Below are 23,486 nucleotides of genomic sequence, written 5' to 3'. Positions count from 1 at the left end.
GGTGCCTACCATGTAGCTTTAACCCTGACACAATATGGCAATGTGTTTTTTTAAAGGTATGTGTAAAGACGAGGCCTCTTTGAACCTCTCAAATACTATGTAGTCTAATTGGGGAGATATAAATATTTTGCAAAACAGGATCACATTTAGCAGCCACCTAGGCCCAGGCACCTGAACAGACTGTTCCCTCATGTGGTAATACAGTGAAAGTACAGATATATACCTTTATCCTATCTGCCTTTACCTCAAAATTATCACTTAACTCCTACTAACCTTTCAAAAACACGCATATCTTTTTTTAGCATGTTTTCTTGCTTCCATTTGATAAAGCCTATTTGTGAAACGCGTTATGGATGTTATTATTTTGTATTTTATTTGAATAAATTATTTTTGGTCACTGCAAGTGTACTGTGCCAATTACCTTTTGTTTGTACTATATATAGCTCCTGACACCTTTTTTTCTAAAAATATTTTCACAAATATTTTTATTATTCTCTTTTTAATTATGTCTTTATTGAAAAAGTTTTTCATTATTATTTGACATAGACAACAAGTATGCTGAAACTAATACAGATCAACAAGTGTACACAAGTATCAAACAAATACATAAGTGATAGATGGTACATGATCAAACACAGTGATCGCATGTTCAATTATAGACCCGCATGACAGCATACTAACAAAGATTAACCACGACAAAACCAAAAACAACAACAACAAAAAAAAAAAAAAAAAAAAAAAAAAGAAAAAAAAAAAAATTTCCTTAGAGCATCTTTTCAAACAACTCCCTTTCCATGGACTGAGGTTATTGGCTTCTGTTTTAATTTTATCCCTTCTTTCTCTGTCTATGCAGATATCTAATTTAACCATAGGAGAACTATCCAAATAATATATTATATTTGTCTAACCATTCACAATACCATCTCTTTTTCTTAGAAGTAAAAGTCGCATTATTGATCAACTCATATTCCATTGATAATTGGAATCTAATTTGGTCTATCAATAGTCGTTTGTCAAACGACTTAGATACTTTCCAGTGTCTTGCGATAATGATTTTAACCGCAATCAAAGAATGAATGGCAAAACAGAAATCTCTTTGTGAATCTAAAGACATATTCAGATGTAAAATAGCCGAAGCAGCATTCTCCGGAATTCTATTTGTAGTCATTAATGAAAAAATATTAAACGCCCAAGACCAAATAGACTTAACAGCTGGACATGTCCACCAGATATGTATGTACGTACCTAAATGGCTACCACATCTCCAACAAGTTGGATCAGAAGAGTGAAACATTTTAGCTAGTCTAGCAGGTGTATAATACCATCTATAGAGAACTTTGAAGTGGCATTCCGACAGGTTCAGACAATGGATATATTTATTCACCCGAGTTAAAGAGGAATTCCAATCGTCTAAAGAAATTTGTAGTTCTAAATCTTGTTCCCACTTCTTAATCAAACTATATGGGGACTCTTTAAGAAGTTCCAGCATTGATAAGGCGACAGCCATGCTTTTTTTAATGGGTTGAGACTTAAATATAACTTCCAACTTTTTCGCATAGATAGAAGACGATTTGAGCACATTTTTATGAATATAGTTTTTTATCCGTAGATAAGTAAAAATTTCCCTGCGTGGAATGTGGAAAATATCACTAATGCTCTGAAATGGCAAAATATTATCTCCTTGCATAATTTGTGAAAACTTTATTCTATCAGCGTTAGCCCAGTTCTTTAAAGAGAGATCTTCTATAAGAATTTGCAGTATGTCTAATGTGCATGATTTGGGTATCATATTTCCTAGGGCTAGTTTTTTCTTAATTAGTAACCACTCTTCTAGAATTTGGAATAGTATCGTTGAGTTCTTAAACAAATTCATTAGAGAGTTCTTTGTAACTATCCACATCGAATGTTGCAGTCTGTCTGTTTGGACCATTTCAGATTCAATATTATACCATGGTTCTAAGACCTGCTCAGGGTCCTGAAGGAGGTAGATATGTCTAATGATATTAGCATGATAACTGTAGGTAATACTAGGAAAGTTTAAACCCCCGTTAGACAGTTTTCTAGTTAATATCTTTTGAGCAATTCTAGGTTTTTTATTATTCCAGATAAAATTATTGAAACTGGATTGAATCATAGCCAGCCAGGGCCCAGGGACTTTGAGTGGAATCATAGAAAATAAGTATAGCCATTTAGGCAATATATACGCATTAATAATATTTATTTTGCCTTGCCAAGAAGTTTCTAAATTTTTCCATCTTTTTAGTTTGAGATTCATATTTCTCATAAGGAACATTATATTCCTCTCCATTATAGCTGTCACTTTGGTAGTTATATATAGTCCTAGATAATTTAATTCCAAGTCTGTCCATACAAATTTATAGGCGTGGGCTAAAGTGTTTACCAGGTCGTTGTTCATATTCACATACATTACTGTGGATTTGGTTATATTTAGCTTAAAGTTCGAAATTGTAGAATATTTATTAATTTCGATCATTAAAAATTTTAGAGAAGACTCTGGGGATGTAAGAGTGAGTAACGCATCGTCCGCGTATAATGATATTTTAGCGTCCATCGAATTCGTATGGACACCTTGGATCAAAGGATTATTCCTAATATTGATTGCCAAGGGCTCAATAGACAAGATATACAGCAGGGGGGAAAGAGGACATCCTTGTCGTGTACCGTTTTTAAGTGCAAACCACCCTGCTGTGATATTTGGTCCTACCGTTCTCGCAGTGGGGGAGGAATACAGAGCCATGATGGCGTCGTGTATCCATCCAGTGAACCCAAATGCAATAAGAAGTTCGCTAAGATAACCCCACCCGACCCTGTCAAATGCTTTTTCGGCATCTAAGGACAGGGCCAGGAAGGGAATCCGATATCTGTTGGCCCAGTCTAGAGTGTCAATTATTCTTCTAGTATTGTTTGATGCCTGCCTACCCGGGACAAACCCTATCTGATCTGGATGGATCAATGTCGCAATAATAGTCTTTATTCTGTCAGCAATTATGGCCGCATAGATCTTCATATCCACATTAATCAAAGCTATAGGTCTATAATTACTAGGGTTGTTACTAATTTTATCAGGTTTCAATATCGGAATAATATTAGCCTGTAGTAATTCAGTTGGAAAAAATTTGTTTAGAGCTATTTGATTAAACATGTCTGTTAAAGGATTAATTAATAAGGACTGCATCTGTTTATAATATAAATTCGTAAAACCGTCAGGGCCTGGTGTTTTATTAATAGGGAGTCTATTTATTTGGAATTTAACTTCATCGGCCGAAATAATCTTGTTTAAAATTAATAGATCATGCGCTGAAACTTTTGGGATCTGCGTGTCAGCTAAATAGTTTTGAATATCCATTAGATTAGGGGACATTTTGAGGTTATATAGATCTTCATAAAATTGATTGAATCTCTCCCCTATTGCAGCGGGTGTTGAATAGACCTTTTGGCCATCTATCAGTTGTTCTACTCGATTTTTCGCGTGGTAATTTTGTAGTCTTTTTGACAAATTTTTATTAGCTCTATTACCTGTACCATAGTTTTTTAATCTTAGTTTGTAAATATTTAATTTAATTTTTTCTTCCTCTTTTAAATTAATTAGTTTTTGTACATCATTTATTTTAGTTTTCATTTCTGCAGATGGATTTTGTTTATTTAGCTTAGACAAGTTATAGAACTCGATATACAGATCAGATAGGGTCTTACCCTTCATAGACCTCGTTATATGGGCTAATTTAATTAGATAGCCTCGCATAACTGATTTGTGTGTACACCAGTTATTTGCCGGCGATGTATCAGAGGAGCTGTTTTCTAACCAAAAGAATTTTAATAATTGGATTAATTCTTCCTTATTTTTCGTATCATTGATAAGAGCATCATTCAGTCTCCAAGTAGTACGCACCCTAGAAGATCTCTTGCCAAAATCTATTAGAATGAGACTATGATCAGACCATAGACTCTCTTTAATTTCGATTGAATTACATAAGGGTATCGAATTTGCATCTAATAGACATAGATCAATCCGTGAGTATGAACCATGCGCACACGATTGGTGGGAGTAGTCTTTTTCCAGTGGATGTAATAGTCTCCAAATATCATGTAAATTATATTGTTTACAGATGTTATTAAATTTTTTAGACTGTTTGACCATTCTTTTATCAATTGAAGTAATCGGGGTATATGTCTTATCCATTTTAGGGTTCGCCACACAATTAAAATCGCCAGCTATAATTAGATATCCCTTAGATACTTTATCAACTCTATCCATTATAGATAGAAACTTTGTCATAGGGTCAACATTCGGTAGATAAACATTTACTAAAGTATAGGGCAATTTATCCATTACACAAATGATAATTATATATCTAGCTTCTGGGTCCAATTCGATATATTCAATTTGCAAATCTATATTACTGTTGAAAACAACTGCAACTCCTCTTTTTTTCTTGTCTCTTAAGGAAGCATGAACTATATTATTAAATTTGTCTCCACCCCATCTTTGCTTAAGACCCTGCAACCAATGTGTTTCCTGTAGGAATGCCACTTGGATGTTATGTTCCCCAAGAGTATCATATAATCTGCTCCTTTTTTTATTGGTATTTAAACCTTGGACATTTAACGATAGAAATTTTAACATTTCTGTTTGTCAATAAGATATTCGAATATGCTTATATTTAAACCCCCAGTATCCATATACAGGAATTTTACTGTCTTTTGTTGTCCTGGATTTAACAAAAAATTCATATGCTCTATAAAAGGAAAAAACAGACACATAAAAAAAAAACAACACGACAAAGCACCAGACTACACCAAACACGAACAAGTTAAAATTGGATCGGAACAGATCCATCATCTTCATCCAGCCGATGGCTAGAGAAAACGAGGAAAAAAAGAAAAAAGGAAAGAAAAAAAAAGAATTAACCGTAGATCTCTGATAGTGATAGAGATCAACGGAAACAGTGTAGTATCACTACACCAAGAGGAGCAAGCCGGCCACTAGGCCCAGAGAGCTGTCCTAACAAAGTCAACTATAAGTAATATATAGATGAGGAGAAAAAAAAAAAAAAAAAAAAAAAAAAAAAAAAACAAAAAAAAAAAAAAAAAAAACACACTTGTCAAACAAAGCTTATATCATAATTTGTACATTGTGTGTCCCCGAAATCTACATCGTGACCAATTTCTTAAATTATTCTATTGTTAAAGCTATTATTCTACTATTGAGGCTATTATATAGCATATATACTATTCGTGATTAGCCAAAAATGTTTATTAACCTCGTGAAGATATTCACACATATCCTATTTCATAAAAAGTATATCGCTATACTATATTGTGTTATGTCGTTTTATCAATGTGTCCCTCTATTATATTGTATTGTGTCATTTTATCCCTGTGAAACCGAATATACCCGTGGGAATCCTTCTGCAGTAGTATTAACTACATAATAAGTAACTACTTATATAATTGTGACATTACACACGTAACTGTTGTAGAGAAAAAAAAAAAAAAAAAAAAAAAAAAAGAGAGCCATCTTAATATTAATTTGACCTTTTATACACCTAATTTACAGTTACCTTCCCCCTTCTTTCTTCAATATCTCATTCCTCCACCCTGTCTTTTATATTTTGTTTGTGCACCTTTACTATTTCCATTTTCTCTTTACCTTTTAACCTTGCTCCTGTCTTAAAAGTCAAACATTCCTTTAAAGTAGTGTCTTTTTAAATTAAATTCAACTGTGATGCACCAACCATTTACTAACACACGTGAATTTACCAAATTATCAATAGATCCCTCAGTATTCAAAACCTATAATAAGGCTTGTTATCCTCAGTGACCATTTCATTAGGCTCTTCTAGGGGAGAAATGTAAACTAAAAATTTCTTTTCCTTTTTTCCTTCCATTTCTCCCTTTTCTTTCCTTTCTTTTTCTACCCATTAACCCTGAGGGGGGAGGTTATTGATAATTCTTAACTATCATTGCACCCATAAGCCCTTGACAATTCACGTTGCCCGAAGGGCAGCGTGAGAGAAGACAAAAAAAAAAAAAAAAAAAAAAAAAAAAAAAAAAAAATGCATATATATTCCGGTTTCCAACCCCAACCTTAGCCCTTAGATCATCTATTTACAAAGTCAAATTGTTCCTTTTCAGCCAGTCTATTAATTTGGTATTGGACTCAAATAGCTCTCTTTTCCCTTCGTATGACAGACTTATTTTAAGAGGATAGAGCCACCTGTATTTTATTTCATGTCGTCTGAGAATTTGAGTAGCTGCGCTAAACAATTTCCTTTTTGTTCTCGTATCAAACGATAGGTCCTGAAACACTTTTACATTTTGGAAACACCCCGAGGTTAACTGATTCTCTCTTGCAGCTTTCCAAATTTTTTCTTTGAAATCATAAGTAATAAAGCGTACAATGATGTCTCGCGGAGCCTCGTTCTGAATGGATTGAGGTTTAAATAATCGATGGCACCTTTCTATATAGTGTTTGTGTGAGTTGTACTCCACACCCAGAGCTGAAAAATATTCCATCAAGGTTTGTCTTAAGTCTTCCGTTCTTCCCTTTTCTGCGATATTCCTAAAGCGCAAGTTTTTACGTCTGGAGCGGTCTTCGAGATCATTCATTTTAAGTTCCAGATCTGCGATCTTATGGTGCGCCTTTTGGCATTCTTCTGCTAAATTTTTTACAGTGAATTCCAAATCTTTAATTTGATCTTCAAATTTATCTATTTTTGTCGCTAGTACATTTATTTCTTGTTTTATTTCTGATTTTATTTCTGCGGCAGTTGCGGCGAGTTCCATTTTTATCTGTTGCAGATTGTCCTTTAGGGTAGAGCATAGGAAAGTAATTGTTAAAGGCTCCTTATTGGGCTCTGAATCAAGGATTTCCAAGCTGGCATCAGTATCATTCATCTTCTGTTTAAGACTTTTATGTTGAGGCGAGAAATATGTTGACAGAGATTTGTCCTGGGATGTATCTTTTTTCTCTTTCCTCATAGAGGATTTTGAGTCTTGTGCCTTTTTAGCAGCCATAGTATGGAATTACCTAAATTACGGTCCCACCAGTAATAGAAAGGCTGGCTTTAATAAAAAAGTATATAAGCTGACTTTACAAAGTATATCCCCCAGGTGGGATAAGTAACCGGACTAAATATCTGATAAATGAGTATTAATTCACAAAAGGAAAACCAAAAAAAAAGTTCCTTTCTTTTTCTCCTTGCCCTTTCCCTCCAATTATTACAACTGCAGCGTTGTATATCAATATTTTATGTCAGCAGGTACCACTCAAAAGTAGAATAAACTGCAGCCTCATATTATAGCAGCTCAGCGGCTGATTTGTATTTCTGCGGCTACAGATTAAATTAAATTGAAACAGCAGATTGAGACAGCTCGGCGGCTGGTATATATTACCACAGTAAAGCGTCGCTGAAGATCCGGCTGCCCCGTATCAATTTTCAGCGTGGCTGATCATTAAGAGCTGGGACACGGAAGTCCTGGAATCCAGCATGGTTAAAAAGCTGGCTGTCCCTCTGCTGATTGAAGGCTACGAGCGGTCGAACTGCCACCGATATATTACCAAATTTTCTGCAGTTCTAAATGAGCCCTTTCAGTTGATGGCATACGGTATGGGAGAAAAAGAGACCTGGTTCTTCTCGAGGTCGACTCCCGCCGGGCGCACCATTACATGGCGGGCCGCCCCTCCTCTTCCGTCATCACGCCGTCAGCGCGTCAGCACGCCTCAGCACGTCTGCACGTCATAACGCAGCTGTCCAGCTAAAAAAAACAATACCGCAATATTTTTATTATTCTCTACGTTTTATTTATTCCAAAGAATCCTAGGTGGGGATCATACCACCAGTGCTACACTTATAGACCAGTTGGTCTGCTCTAGCTTTGTGAGTATAACTTTTATTCTACTTTTAAAGCAAATATTTTATTTTAGAGAGAGCACTATCTATTGTATTTTTATTCCTCTAATTTTGGGTTGCTGGCAATTCTCCTAATGAGGACACCTACATCAAATCCTATAAGTGGGGATTATACCACTGAACGCCCTATATGCTGGAGCTGGCTATAGCTCAACCAGATGTGATTAACCCATTGCTATTGTACTATAACCACTTTGGTTGATGTGATATATTGCACTATTGGAGTTTCTTTCAGTTTTTTTGTCTTTCTGTATGGACTTCAACAAGAAATTCTGGATAATACCATAACTTCTCAAGAACTCTCTGCCTGATTTAGCACTTCTTGTTTGACCAACCACCTTGGTCTGTACGTTTTAGTACCTCAAGGGTATCTTTTACATAGACTTTTTTTTGGACTGTTGCATTGTTTCAATTGTTTCATATTGCTTGTATATATATATAACATTTTCCACGTGTCCCGCACTCACTGCTCCCGGTCTTGTAAACGCATGGGTGCAAACTCCGACCTTCAGAATATATAGAACCTTGTTGAAGTGCACTCGCAGGACTCAGTAGTATTTCTAATCGTTCTTATTTGTTGAAGCATCAAATATTACAAAAAAAACAACAACTTTTCAGTCCTTTTTTGTAATATTTGATGCTTCAATAAATAAGCATGATTCGAAATACTACTGAGTCCTGCGAGTGCACTTCAAGAAGGTTCTATATATATATATATATATATATATATATATATATATATATATATATATATATATATAAATATTAGCCAATAATAAACAGAGGCTATACAAGCTATATATATATATATATATATATATATATATATATATATTATTCATTTGTATTTAATTTTGGTGCAGCCATTCCTTCTATTGTTTCTTTGATCTATTTAAGGGTGTGTGAGGGATCCTCTTATTTTGGTTCCTGTCTTTCCATATTTTGTTAATTAGTGTTCATCCGGGTTGAGGGCTTCCATGCTAGAGGGAGTGGGGTAAAGTGACACAAAAGGTAAGGATAGTATTAGACTAATGACAGTTGCAAGAGAGGAATCAGTCGGGAGCTATTAATAGTTTAATTGATACACTTTTATGAAGAAGTGCGTTTTTAAGGATTTTTAGTGTCTGGAGTGTTCTTCTAAGATATATCCTTAAACCCCAACTAAATTTTTCTGGATGTGTCCCATAATGCTTTTCTGCATGTCCTTCTATGCTTATCCCTGACATATTACATACTACCTTTACTCCACCCCCCTAATTCCACCCATCCCTATAGCAGTCCTGGATAGTAAACCACACAACCCAGCCAAAACTTCCTACCCCAGAATTGTTATTTAAATGATAACTTATTTTTAATCAATTTCTTCCATATCTGTATTAATCCTCTGTATTTACTGTGAGGGAAAAAAGTATTTGATCCCCTGATGATTTTGAACGATTTCCCTCTTACAAATAAATGATCAATCTATAATTTTAATTGTAGGTGTATTTTAACAGTGAGAGACAGAATAACAAAAAAAATCCAGAAAAACGCATGTCAAAAAAGTTATAAATTGATTTGCATGTCAATGAGTGAAATAAGTATTCGACCCCTTAGACTTAGTACTTTAGGGCAAAACCCTTGTTAGCAATCACAGAGGTCAGACGTTTCTTGTTGTTGGCCACCAGGTTTGCACACATCTCAGGAGGGATTTTGTTCGAATCCTCTTTGCAGATCCTCTCCAAGTCATTAAGGTTTTGAGGCTGACGTTTGGCAACTTGAACCTTCAGCTCCCTCCACAGATTTTCTATGGGATTAAGGTCTGGAGACTGGCCAGGCCACTCCAGGACCTTAATGTGCTTCTTCTTGAGCCACTCCTTTATTGCCTTGGCTGTGTGTTAATGGTCATTTTCATGCTGGAATACCCATCCATGACCCATTTCCAATGCCCTGGCTGAGAGGAGGAGGTTCTATCCCAAGATTTGACAGTACATGCCCCGTCATCGTCTCTTTGATGCGGTACAGTTGTCCTGTCCCCTTAGAAGAAAACACCCCCAAAGCATAATGATTCCACCTCTGTGTTTGACGGTGGAGTCATGGCAAGGGTGCATAAATCATTGTTGCACTATTGAATATTGTCATTTAATGTAATTTGTGTAGTGCATAGATGAATTGGCTGCTTGGTAGAGGTGGTATTGGCAATTCCAAAAGGGGTTAATTTGATTGTCTGGGAGGTTTTATCTTACAACCTAAATTCCTCTTTGAAGCTAAGACCCCAACAGTGCTATTCTGTAAGGTGTGAGAAGTCACACATAAGTGGCCTGGCAGTCTGGTTTAAACATAAACTAACTCTCTAATTTGCCATATGTCTAGATTCCCTCTTAGATAGGTAGTCATTTGATATGAATGGTAATTAGCTTTCAAGAAAAAAAACCTTGTGTTCCAGTATCATATTCAAAAGAGACATTAATACTTACCCACAGATTAATAATTAAGCCTCATTTGTATTATCTTTAGAATGGGACAAGCACAATCTTCTAATCAAGCCGAAACATGATTTGCGTAACTTAACCATATGGGAAGGGATTGTGATGTCCTCTATATTGGGTCACAAGTAAGAATTGTGCCATGTCTATAGAATGGAAAATGGTAACAAATTCATAGATGCAATTATTATTTCTGTAGCAAGTACGTAAGAGGAGATAGAACCAAATGTTTCAATTTGAAAAGATATTGGTCTGGAACACAAGTGGGGGGTCACTTATTGTCTCTATATTTAATTTATTTGATCTTTATTGATTTTAATAGAAGAACAAGAACGAAAAAAATACACTTACATAAAATTACATATAATATTACTATAAAATTAGTTTATCAGTTATTCATTCTTTGAACTTACTTCACTTACATGAAGACATTTAGCAAAAGCAATTTGCCAAGGAGTGTATTGGAAAGGAAGGTAGGGAAACAAGCAAAATACCAGAGGGAGAGATAGAGAGCGACATATATCAATCATGGAAAATAGCAAAACATCACTAATTATCGTTTCCCTTCTTCTCTCCTTTTTCTCCATCCCTCCCCTTTTCCCTCCCTCCCAACATTACAAAACAAAAGTAAAACAAACAAAAACATATTATAGACATTTAGAGGCCTCTACCTTTTATATAAATACCACAATTCATAGCATTACAATATCGATATTGCTGGAAAGAGGCTCTCCTAAACATCCAATACAAAAACATATAAATGTCCGGCAAGGCAGCTCCACAGGAGGATTAATATTCACTAAACTCAGTCATCAGATTATTAAATTTATTTTTGCTTATTCAGGGATTGGGTTAATCCATGTATCCCAGTTGTGTTTTTTTCAGAGTAACATTTTGGTACATGTCTATTCCTTTTTCCATTTTATGCTGGAAAAGGAGTTGTTGTTTTTTTACCTCATTCCAGGTTGGGAGTGTTTAGGATTTACATTTTCTGGCTATTTACTCCCAGCAAAATATGGAGTACAAAATCGTATTCAACTCTAGACATTTTTGGGAAATTGAAATGTAGTTAATATATTTCAGGTTTCAGTGGTAGTCTAATCGTAATGATATACATTTTTTGTGCTCTCTGTTCCCAAAACGTCCAAATGCAACTCACACCTCCAACACCTATCCGTGTGATCAGAGCACATCCTATTAAGACGACTGGATATAAATTAAATACGATTGTTAAGCTTAAATTGCATCTCTGTTAAATTTAAGCATCTTACCAATTTACATATTTTTTGGAAGGCTCCTATTAAATCTTTCTGGTCAATTTTAAACCTGAATATCTCTCTCCCATTTCTCGACAACCCCAGTCATACTCGATCTCTTCCCCATTCTTAATAATTCTATGCATAAGGCTAGCCTACCCTTAACCTCTGTCTTTTTTTCAATTACTTGTTTTTTGTGATTGTTTCTTTAGGCTTGAAACAAAGATGTTTCATAACATATCCTTTTATTGTTAGTCACATAAAAATCTCTTCTTTCAGCTCCTGTGCCTTTTCACTAATTTCTATCAATGTTTTTATACGCTTTCCATCGAGCAGATCATTAACTGTCACTAAACCACTCATGTACCATTTTCCAAGGTTTACATCTTTTATGTTAACTGCTAGGTTCTCCAGGGATGTGTTTGTTAATATTTTATTTCTCAGATAGATGCTTGTCCTAAATGTTTGCCAGTAAATTAAAATATGGTCCAAAATTAGGCTATTTGTAGCTGTTGGTATTTTAGGGTCTTCCGTTGTCCAAAATTTAAACCCTAGATCTTTCTGTTTTGTTAAATCCTTCTCCTCCCTATACCAACTTTCTTCTTTTGATGACTTTTTTTGTGTAATAAATGCATGAATCAGCATATTTGTATTGTGATGTTCCTGTATGTCTGGCATGGACAAACCTCCTTGTGAAGGTTTTAGTTTGAGACAGTCTAGCTTTAACCTGGATTTTTTACTACGCCAGACAAAATTCCTATATGACGTTTGTATCAGAGAAAGCCAGCTACTTGGGACAGAGAGGGGTACCATTCAGAATAGGTATAACCATTTGGATAACACATATGATCTTAAAATATTTATTCTACCACAAAATGAAAATTCCACCTTTCCCCAATATTTTAGTTGTTTAGTTGTTTGTTTAAGTAAAGGCAACATGTTTGCTTCCACTATTTTATCTGGGTCTGAACATATTGTTATACCCAAATATTTAATACTTGATTCTCAATAAAATTTATATTTAGATGTTAGAGATCTTCTAGTTTCTAATGAAACGTTACTTATTATAGCTGTAGTTTTATCAAAATTAAGTTTATAACCAGATATCTCTGAAAATTGGTTCAAAGACCTAACTAATTCTTCTAGGGAGTTTTGGGGATCTTCTAGGGTCACTATCACATCATCGGCATAAAGATTCAATTTTAAATCTCCTGATGTTGTGCTAAATCCTTTTATCTTATTATTCTCTCTAATCTGAGAAGCCATTGGTTCCATTGATAAGATGTACAAATCGGGGAGAGTGGACAGCCCTGCCTGGTTTCATTAGTCATATCGAACTAGTCAAAGCTGAAGCTACCCCCAAGTATCCTGTCTGTTGGGCTCGTATATAGGGCCATAATGGCCTCTAATATCCAGTCTTAAAAACTGCATGTGTTAAGGACCTCTCTGAGGAATCCCCACCCATTTAAATGCCTTTTCGGCATCAAGTGACAGGGTCAGGTGGGGAACACATCTCAATCTGACCATGTCCAAGACATCCATCAATTTTCTAACATTATTTGTGGATGATCTTCCGGGAACAAAGCTCACCTGGTCCAGATGGATCAACATAGGCGCAACCTTTGACCGCTCCACCAAAACCGCAGAGTATATTTTATTGTCTGTATTTAAGAGAGAGTTGGGTCTATAGTTACTAATCAGTTCAGGATAATTTCCTTATTTTGGTATTGTTAGAATATTTGCTTGTAACAATTCTTTGGGAACATCTCTCCCTTCGGCTGTCACATTAAATGTTTTAGTCATAGGTCCTTTTATATAATTTTTCAATATTTTGTAAAACAGGTTGTTAAATCCATCTGGATCGGGTGCCTTACCCTTCTGCAACCGGTCTATAGCCTGGGCTACCTCTTCCTCAGATATCTTGTTATTATTCTTGTTATGGTGGTAAAAATCTCTGAAGGCAGTCCCTTTCTTTTCCGGAGTCATCATTGTCTCATTCTTGGATTTGATTGAGATTACGTTTTTCTTTGCCTTAATTTTTCATATTTATTAGACATTGTTCTGTGAACTTTATTCCCCTGATAGTACCATTTCTAATCCTCTATTCACATTATCTATAATTAGGTCATTTATAATTTTTTCTACATCTTTAATCTTTATTGTTAACTCCCTATCTGGATTAATTTTATTTTTTCTTAAATCATTAAGTTTAACATATAGATCTGCTAGTCTATTTGGGTTCTCTTTATCACCTATTTTAATCAGTTCCCCTCTGATTACACACTTGTATGCGCACCATGTCATAGGAGTTGAGACGTATTTATCACATTTTTCCTTAAAGAAGTTCTCTGTTACCTTTTTCAGTTGTTGTTGGTAATCTACTTTACTTAACAAAGAATCGTTTATCCTCCAATTAGTTCTCCCTCTCTTTTGTTCTTCTTTTAATACCAACACCACTGGATTGTGATCTGACCATACTAACATTTTAATATCAATCCTTTTAATCAACTTAGATAAATGTCTGTCTCTGAAAATCATATCTATTCTTGAATAACTTAAGTAAGATTTTGAGAAACAAGTGTAGTCGAGGTCTTTAGGATGTCTAATCCTCCACATATCTAGCAAAAGCATTATCCTTTATAATCTCTCTGAGTCTTTTTGCGTTATTTATCGCATTCCTATCTACCTTCCGCTGTGTACATGTTTTTCGATCAAATTTTGGATCCATTGTACAATTAAAATCACCCATTAAAGATCAGGCTACCTTGTTTTATTCTATCAATTTTATGAAACATTTTTCTCACAAACTTGATTGGAGGTTGGTTTGGTACATAGTGATAAACAAAGGTATGGATATCTCTACCGATCAAGATAATGAATCTAGCTTCTATGTCCCTTTCGTGGTATAAAATTTCAGATGTTAGATTTTTAGAAAACACAATTGCCACCCCTCTCTTTTTTTTACTCTCCAGGAACGCACCGAAGATCATCGGAAAATCTTTAGATATCAACCTTTGTTCCTCACCTGCTATCCAGTGCGTCTCCTGGAGAGCACACACCTGTATTCTTTCTTGTCTTAAGAAGTGGTATACCAATGACCTTTTTTAGGGGGGGGAGTTAATCCCTTGAGCATTTAAAGTAGCTATTCTAATGATTCATCCAATGTTTTCCTACCTCCTTCTAGAGCTGCTTCATCAGACTTACACATAAAAAAACATAAAACACTTACAGGCTTACACATTTAACATATAACCCCATCCCTACTTGTTCCTCTGGGCAGGGTTTTAACTGACCCCGCCAGGGGAAACAGTACCCGAGTAAAAAAACTCCCCAAGTTATTTACTTAATCAAGTCCGTATGAAAATCAGACTTGGCCCCTGAAAATTCATATTAAAATGTCTGAGAAAAAAACATATAACCCCATCCTTACTTGTTCCTCTGGGCAGGGTTTTAACTGACCCCGCCAGGGGAAACAGTACCAGAGTAAAAAACTCCCCAAGTTATTTACTTAATCAAGTCCATATGAAAATCAGACTTGGCCCCCGAAAATTCATATTAAAATGCCTGAGAAAAAAGAAGAGAGAGGAGGAGAATCTTAACTATTTCATATTCTATTTTATTTGTTTACTTATATCTCCCCATACTGTGCCTCTTGTATATCTTACATAATGTGTAGATACTGTGTCTCACTTTCTATCCCTCTTTTACAATAACACTTTCTTTGCAGTATCCTCCCCTTTTTTCATCTCTTCCCTCCTCTTCCACCCCTCCCCTCCCGTCCCTCTTCCCTTTCCCTTCCTATTTATGTATTTCTAATTTTTCTCTTTCTCCGTTATACGCTCTTTATTGATTACTATAAAAAAATACGTTTATTTATATAAATAATTTTCTTATTTGGTGCGTTTCCTATCAATTATTTATATAATGTGTTCAAATATATACTAATACAGGGTAGTGCTAATTCTCTATGTGTTACTCTATATCTTTTAACCCCTTAAATCCCTTTTAGCTTATTTTATCTGAGAGAGGAAAGATGAGAGAGAGAGGAAAAAAAAAACTTACTCTGACAGACATTACAACTCATCCATATCTTTCCTACCCACTTAATTCAGTGTACATTATGTGGATATACATCTTCAATTCTACTCCAAAAATGTTTAAATGTTTTCTATCCAAGCGCACTTATTATTACTTTATCTATTTCTTATGTATTTATTATATATTTTTTTCTTGTGACAAAAAAACAAAACAAAAAACAACTTACATTAACTTAATCAGTGCAACTTATCCATATTTTATTCTACCATTCCCAATTCAATTACAATACAGTGTACATTATGTAAATATGGAACTTAACTTCTACTCCGAGAATATTATTTTCCTAGTGCTTTTATCATTTCTATTTCTTATTTATTTAATATATATGTATATATATGGATAAATACATACTAGTGAAAAATATTACATATATCTGGTGTAAATAGAAAAAGAAAAAAAATAAGATCTCTCCTTCTGTTTAACCTCAATCTCGCCTCACCATCTTTAACTTATCAGTCTGATATAAACTATTTCATGCCTTTCTGTTGTAACCATGTATACAGTTTTTGAGGAGACATAAACACTTCTCTTTTCCCCTCACAGATTAACCCGAGTTGGAAACCCTGAGGCATACTTTATATTATGTGCTCTCAAAATTGATGTATATTGTGAAAATGTCTGGCGGGTTCTTTGGGTATGAAGTGATAGAGCTGAAAAAATGTTGAGATCTTTATACTCTGATTCGATCAGGGATTTATCTCTCATAGCGTTCATGATCTGGACCTTGAATCTGAGTATTGGCAAATCACAATGTCTCTGGGTAGAAACCCTATGGAAACGTTCCATTGAATGTATATACTTTCCAGGTTGCAAACCTAGAAATTGAAAAACATTTCTCTATATATATTTCCAGATATTTTTTGTAAAATCTGTTTTGGAACCCCTCTCAACCAAATGTTGTTGTGTCTTGAACCATCCTCTAATTCTGCTATTTTCTCTTGCAATTCTTCGACATTCCCTCCTAAGGTTTTTATATTTTCTGTTTGTGCTCTGATTTGACCATACATACTTTCTGTTTGGGTCTCAATTTTCCTCTTTCTCTCTTCTAGGGAAGTGATTTCATTTTTTATTTCGACTGTAAATTTTCCTAGTTGTTCCTCAAGGCAATTTTTGAGAAATTCAGGAGACAGCTCTACCGATTCTAACCAAGAGTTTTCTAATGATTCTTTGTTACGGTCTGCCACATTCTCCTTTAAATTTTCTGATGGCATAAGTTTTTCTTTAGTTTCTCCTTTCTCTATTTGTGGTGAAAAAAACTTTGACAAATGTTTCTCTCCTTTCCGTTTGCCCTTATCTTCCCCTTTTTCCAATATTTTGTCTCTTCTGGAGTTAATCTTAGGATCTCCTGTGTTTTTGTTGTTGCCATATCTACAGGAAAGACTGTTTCTGCCACTTTAACCTAAGTTATAATGCTGATAACAGCGGAATAAGCAGAGTTCAAATAGGTATTTCAAACAGAAAGCAATGCAAAGTCACCGCAAATACCTCTTATGTCTGTTGGGTTTTATGCAGTAAAATATACCACTTTCCTTTTCAATATATTAGTTTAGCTTTTTAGCGTTATATTAGTAAATATGAAGGTACTCAGGCATAGAGATTTTAAGATAAGAGCAGACTCAAGTTTTCCCCTTCACTCCTCTCTCATTATAGTTTTATCGAACAGAAGGGGGCTTCAAAGAGTTACTGAGAGGTCCTCACATCTCCTGCACCTTCGGCAAACCCTGTGAGACGTGACTACGTTGTCATGTCATCACTGTCCGCCCCCGCCCCCTTATTGTCTCTATAGGTACACCTTATCTCCATATCTGGGCCAGACTTGGTAATCCAATGCTATTAAAATGTGTATTGTACTTGCTTGGTGCCAAAATCTAATTTTGAGTGAATCACCATCTTCCTTGCCAGAGACCCCATGGGCAGAAGTTTTACTTTGAAAACCTAAGGAGTAAGTGATTAGGACTTCTTTAATTTTATCCCTTTTGTTTTTTATTTATGGTTGGTGTAAATAATTTGTTTATCATCTATTTTTTGTATGCACTGTGACTATTTTATGCTCATAATAAATATTCATTTTTAAAGTTCTGCCTTTGTCTGGTTTAGAATCAAGTTACCTGAATAGACTAATAAGTGTTTGCTATTGCTTAAATATTGTGCCAAGTTGTATTTGGTGGGTTTTTATTATTAAGTTACCTGGGGGACCAAAGCACCCCATTTATAAATTGTCTTGGTGGTGGCAGCATTAAAATAGATCTATTTATATTATTATAATTAAGTGTGGGTGGTGTTAAGGGGGATGTTATCATTATTTCTGGTCTAGTGTAGACAAATAGTGAACTTTAACCATTTCATCACCACAACTATGTCACGCACACTCTTGGAGTAGGGTACATTCGTGACAGGTTGGAATGGTGTTGTTTGGGTCATAGGCAGCATTCCTCTTCCTCCAAACACGGGTAGTTGAGTTGATGCCAAAGATCTCGATTTTGGTCTCATCTGACCACAACACTTTCATCCAGTTCTCCTCTGAATCATTCAGATGTTCACTGGCAAACTTCAGACGGGCCTATACTTGTGCTTTCTTGAGCAGGGGGACCTTGCGGGCGCTTCAGGATTTCAGACCTTCACGGCGTAGTGTGTTACCAATTGTTTTCTTGGTGACTATGGTCCCAGCTGCCTCAAGATCATTAACAAGATCATCCCGTGTAGTTCTGGGCTGATTCCTCATTGTTCTCATGATCATTAAAACTCCATGAGGTGAGATCTTGCATGGATTAAGGGAGACCGAGGGAGACTGACAGTTATTTTGTGTTTCTTCCATTTGCAAAAAGTCGCACCAACTGTTGTCACCTTCGCACCAAGCTGCTTGGTGATGGTTTTGTAGCTTATTCCAGCCTTGTGTAGGTCTACAATTTTGTCCCTGACATCCTTGGCAGCGCTTTAGTCTTGGCCATGGTGAAGAGCTTGGTATCTGATTGATTGATTGCTTCTGTGGACAGGTGTCTTTTATGCAGGTAACAAGCTGAGATTAGGAGCACTCCCTTTACGAGAGTGCTCATAATCTCAGCTCGTTACCTGTATAAAAGACACCAGGAAGACAGTAATCTTGCTGATAGATAGGGGATCAAATACTTATTTCACTCACTGACATGCAAATCAATTTATAACTTTTTTGACATGCGTTTTTCAGGATTTTTTTTTTGTTCTGTCTCTCACAGTTAAAATACACATACCAATTAAAATTATAAGAAAGAAAATACTCCAAATGTTAGGAAAAACCCAAGGTTATGGAGTATAGGATGGAATATGAGCTGAAATAATTGTACTTAAATGAAGTTAATTACATCAATAGTGTTAAAGCATTAGTAAAATGTAGAATTGTGTACATACATTCAAAAAAAAATTTTTTTAAAGATTGAAAGTGTAAGTGCACTAAAAACAGAGTGTGTTAATTAATGAAGACCAGGAAAAGGCAGATATTTTGATTAACAAATCTTTTCATTATTGTCAGGATTACAGTATGATCCAGCATGTAGAATTGTGTAACACAGAGGACTGATAGGTAACGTATACCGGACCTTAGAATGGCCGGACTAACGTACCAAAGAATAGTCAGGAATAGCCGAGGTCAATGGATACAGAAAGAGACACAACGATAAGGAAAAGCCAGGAGTCAGGGATACCAGAAAACAGGGAAGTCAAAAACAATGCCAAAGTCAAATAACCAGAAATACCAGAATAAATAACGCGCTCTCGGACAACCACAAGGGAAACCACGACAGGGCACTGAGCAGGATGAGAACTGGCGCAGCCTTTCTTTTTGTTGTATATTCTCATCTAAGAGGGTAAGAGGGTTACCCTCTGTAAGGCTGCTGCCTACCAATTATATTATTAGCGCTAACCTATTTTTTACTTTTTCAGGATGAGAACTGGGCCTAAATATCCCTCCTCTAGATCTGATAGGCTGTAACCGGCCTTTGACCCCAAAGTCTGTTACCAGGTTTTCATTTGCATAATTGCTGCTCAGCATTAACCCTTCTGTGGATTAGGATGCTGCTCGGCACAACTTTTTCTGTGTGGACAGTAAATGTCATTAACCACATTTTTATAAGCGGATGAATACGTGACATTACCCCCCACCTGAAGAACGCCCAACGGGCGGGCAGGACCAGGCTGGAGAGGAAATTTGACGTGAAAATAGCGAATCTTGCGGCCAGCATGTATATCAGATGCCGGAACCCAAGAACGATCGGCTGGTCCATAACCTTTCCAATCCACCAAGTACTGTAAAGTGCCCCTAGAAAACCTGGAATCAATTATGGAGGAGACCTCATACTCTTCCTGTCCAGAAACAACTAAGGGAGGAAGAGGGACACTTGAGACAGTATATTTATTGCACACAAGAGGTTTGAGTAAGGACACATGAAAGGTATTAGGAATTTTAAAGGAAGCCGGAAGGGCCAGAGAGTACACAATAGGATTGATCTTACGAAGGACACGAAAAGGTCCAAGGAACCTAGGAGCAAATTTCATGCTAGGGACTTTGAGCCTGATGTTACGAGAAGATAACCAAACCCTCTCACCCACTTGGTAAACAGGGCTGGCACCTTGACGTGTATCAGCATGATGCTTGAAACGGTCAGCAGCAGTACCCAGAGCAGATTGAACTTTAACCCAGGTATCACGGATGGAAGCCAGATGGTCATCCAAAGCAGGAATAGCCGTATCAGAAAAAACAGCTGGTAGGACAGTAGGATGCCGGCCATTATTAACAAAAAATGGACTATGCCCAGAGGAGTCATGGTCAGCATTGTTCCTAGCAAACTCGGCCCATGGTAGTAATTCGGACCAATTGTCTTGAGTGCTATTAACGAAACAACGCAAATATAATTCCAATGACTGGTTAGCCCTCTCAGCTGTACCATTGGTCTGGGGTGGTAAGAGGACGAAAAAGACAATTCAATCCCTAATTGTTTATTGAAGGCCCTCCAAAACCGAGACACAAACTGAGAACCTCTGTCAGATACTATATTGTGAGGAATGCCATGCAGTTGGACAATTTCTCGTATAAAGATTAGTACCAGGTCTTGAGATGACGGCAATTTCTTGAGAGGAATAAAATTAGCCATTTTAGAAAATTGGTCCACAGCCATGAGAATGGTGGTATAACTGTTAGAACTAGGAAGTTCAACAATGAAGTCCATGTGGGACCATGGGACCTCAGGAATAGAAAGAGGTTGTAACAAGCCACAAGGGAGTTTATGAGGCACTTTGGAAACCGCACAAACAGAACAAGCCTGCACATATTCCTTAACATCCCTCCTGAGGGAATCCCACCAGAATGACCCCATGATAGCAGAAGTGGATTTATTAATACCTGGGTGACCAGCAGACACATTGTCGTGAAACACCTTCATGATATTAACCCTCTCCCCCAATGGAACAAATAGTTTGTCCTGAGGTTTACCGCAGGGCCCCTGAGACTGAGCCTCCATGATGGAGCCAAGCAGTGGAGAGGACAATGAAAGGACAGTGGACGCAATGATACATTCCGAGGGAATGATATGGGACGTTTCTTGCTCTAGTATAGCCTCAGTATCAAACTGCCTGGACAAGGCGTCGACCTTGACATTTTTAGAACCAGGTCTGTAACTGATAAGAAAATTAAAGCGAGAAAGAAATACAGACCACAGCAATTATGCAAATGGAAACCTGGTTACTGACTTTGGGGTCAAAGGCCAGTTACAGCCTATCAGATCTAGAGGAGGGGTATTTAGGCCCAGTTCTCATCCTGCTCAGGGCCCTGTCGTAATGTCAGGATTACAGTATGATCCAGCATGTAGAAATGTGTAACACAGAGGACTGATAGGTAACATATACCGGACCTTAGAATGGCTGGACTAACGTACCAAAGAATAGTCAGGAATAGCCGAGGTCAATGGATACAGAAAGAGACACAACGATAAGGAAAAGCCAGGAGTCAGGGATACCAGAAAACAGGGAAGTCAAAAACAATGCCAAAGTCAAATAACCAGAAATACCAGAATAAATAACGCGCTCTCGGACAACCACAAGGGAAACCACGACAGGGCACTGAGCAGAATGAGAACTGGGCCTAAATACCCCTCCTCTAGATTTGATAGGCTGCAACCGGCCTTTGACCCCAAAGTCAGTTACCAGGTTCCCATTTGCATAATTGCTGCTCAGCATTAACCCTTCTGTGGATTAGGTTGCTGCTCAGCACAACTTTTCCTGTGTGGACAGTAAATGTCATTAACCACATTTTTAAGAGCGGATGAATATGTGACAATTATATATTAAGGAGAAACATACGGCATATGTAAATGAGATATGCAAATTATTGCTGCCAAAAACTTGCTGAAAATTTGTGATTAGATGACTCAAGACAAGATGATGCAGCAACTGAAAAAAATAATATATGTAAACAAAGCTCTGGGGCCTGATGGTATTCACCCACAAGTGCTTAAGGAGCTGAGTGTGGAAATAAGTGAACCTCTTTTTAAACTTTCAAGATTCTTTTCTTTCAGGAATTGGAGAAAAGCATACGCAGTTCCTATATTCAAGTAAGGTTCAAAATGTTTGCCTGGAAATGATAGACCTGTGAGTTTAACTTCTGTGGCTGGGATTTAGATAGATTGGGGGACTGGGCACTCAAATGGCAGATGAAATTAAATGTAGATAAATGTACTTCGAGGTAAAGAATGCACAAGCAACTTACACTCTAAATGCTAGTGAATTAGGGATAACAACACACATGAAGGATTTGGAAATTGTTCTGGACAACAAACTAATACAAAAAATATTGGGGGCACACCCAGAACATGTATTTTTCAGGAATGGTGCTGCCGTAGTGACCAAAATTCATAGATAATACAGATTAAGTTACAGCGCACACATAAAAACAGTTTTAAATCTTATAAGGCTACTTAAAATTGCCTGTAACAGCAAATAAATATAGGGATACAATTCCACCATATGGCCATATTGTGTTAAGCCCATCACTACGTCACAGTTCCCCAATATCGGTGGGTCCTGCACTAATCCAAAACATGGAAGACAAATTAAATAGTGCTAGTGCTAAATAAGCTAATGTGTATTTAATTAATCTATTGTAAGAGCATTGTGAGTATATAGAATACAAAACGTGATAAAAGCAATAAAAAACAGTGTCAAAACTAAACATTTAAAGTGATAGAGCTTGGATGAATAAACTCACAATACAAATTGTAAATCTACTCAATGAAAGTTGTAATAAAAGTGACATTACTATTCAAAAACTCCTCATATATATACCTGTGGTCACCTCCAAAGGAGTCTCTGAAGCTGGGGCTGGGTGCTTAACCCCAAAGGGAATCTGGCCTGGATTCCAAATTTACATAGCAAAGACAAAAAGGATTGGAGGCACTTTAAAATACACTTTAGCTTATTTAGCACTAACACTATTTAATTTGTCTACCACATTTGGATTAGGGTAGGACACACCGATATTAGGGTACTATGAAGTAGTGGCGGGCTTAACACAATATGGCCATATGGTGTAACTGAATCCCCATATATATTTGCACAATTGGTGATTTGAAGTAGCCTTATAAGACTAAAAACTGTATTTTTATGTGTGCGCTGTAACTTAATCTGTATTATAGACAACAAACTAGGCATCGATTTGCCATGTCAATAAGCAGTTGGTCAGGCCAGTAAGGTATTGTCATGAATAAAAA

This window comes from Pelobates fuscus, chromosome 5, assembly GCF_036172605.1.
Source record: "Pelobates fuscus isolate aPelFus1 chromosome 5, aPelFus1.pri, whole genome shotgun sequence".
NCBI lineage: Eukaryota > Metazoa > Chordata > Amphibia > Anura > Pelobatidae > Pelobates > Pelobates fuscus.
Note: the sequence above shows the minus strand (reverse complement) of the source record.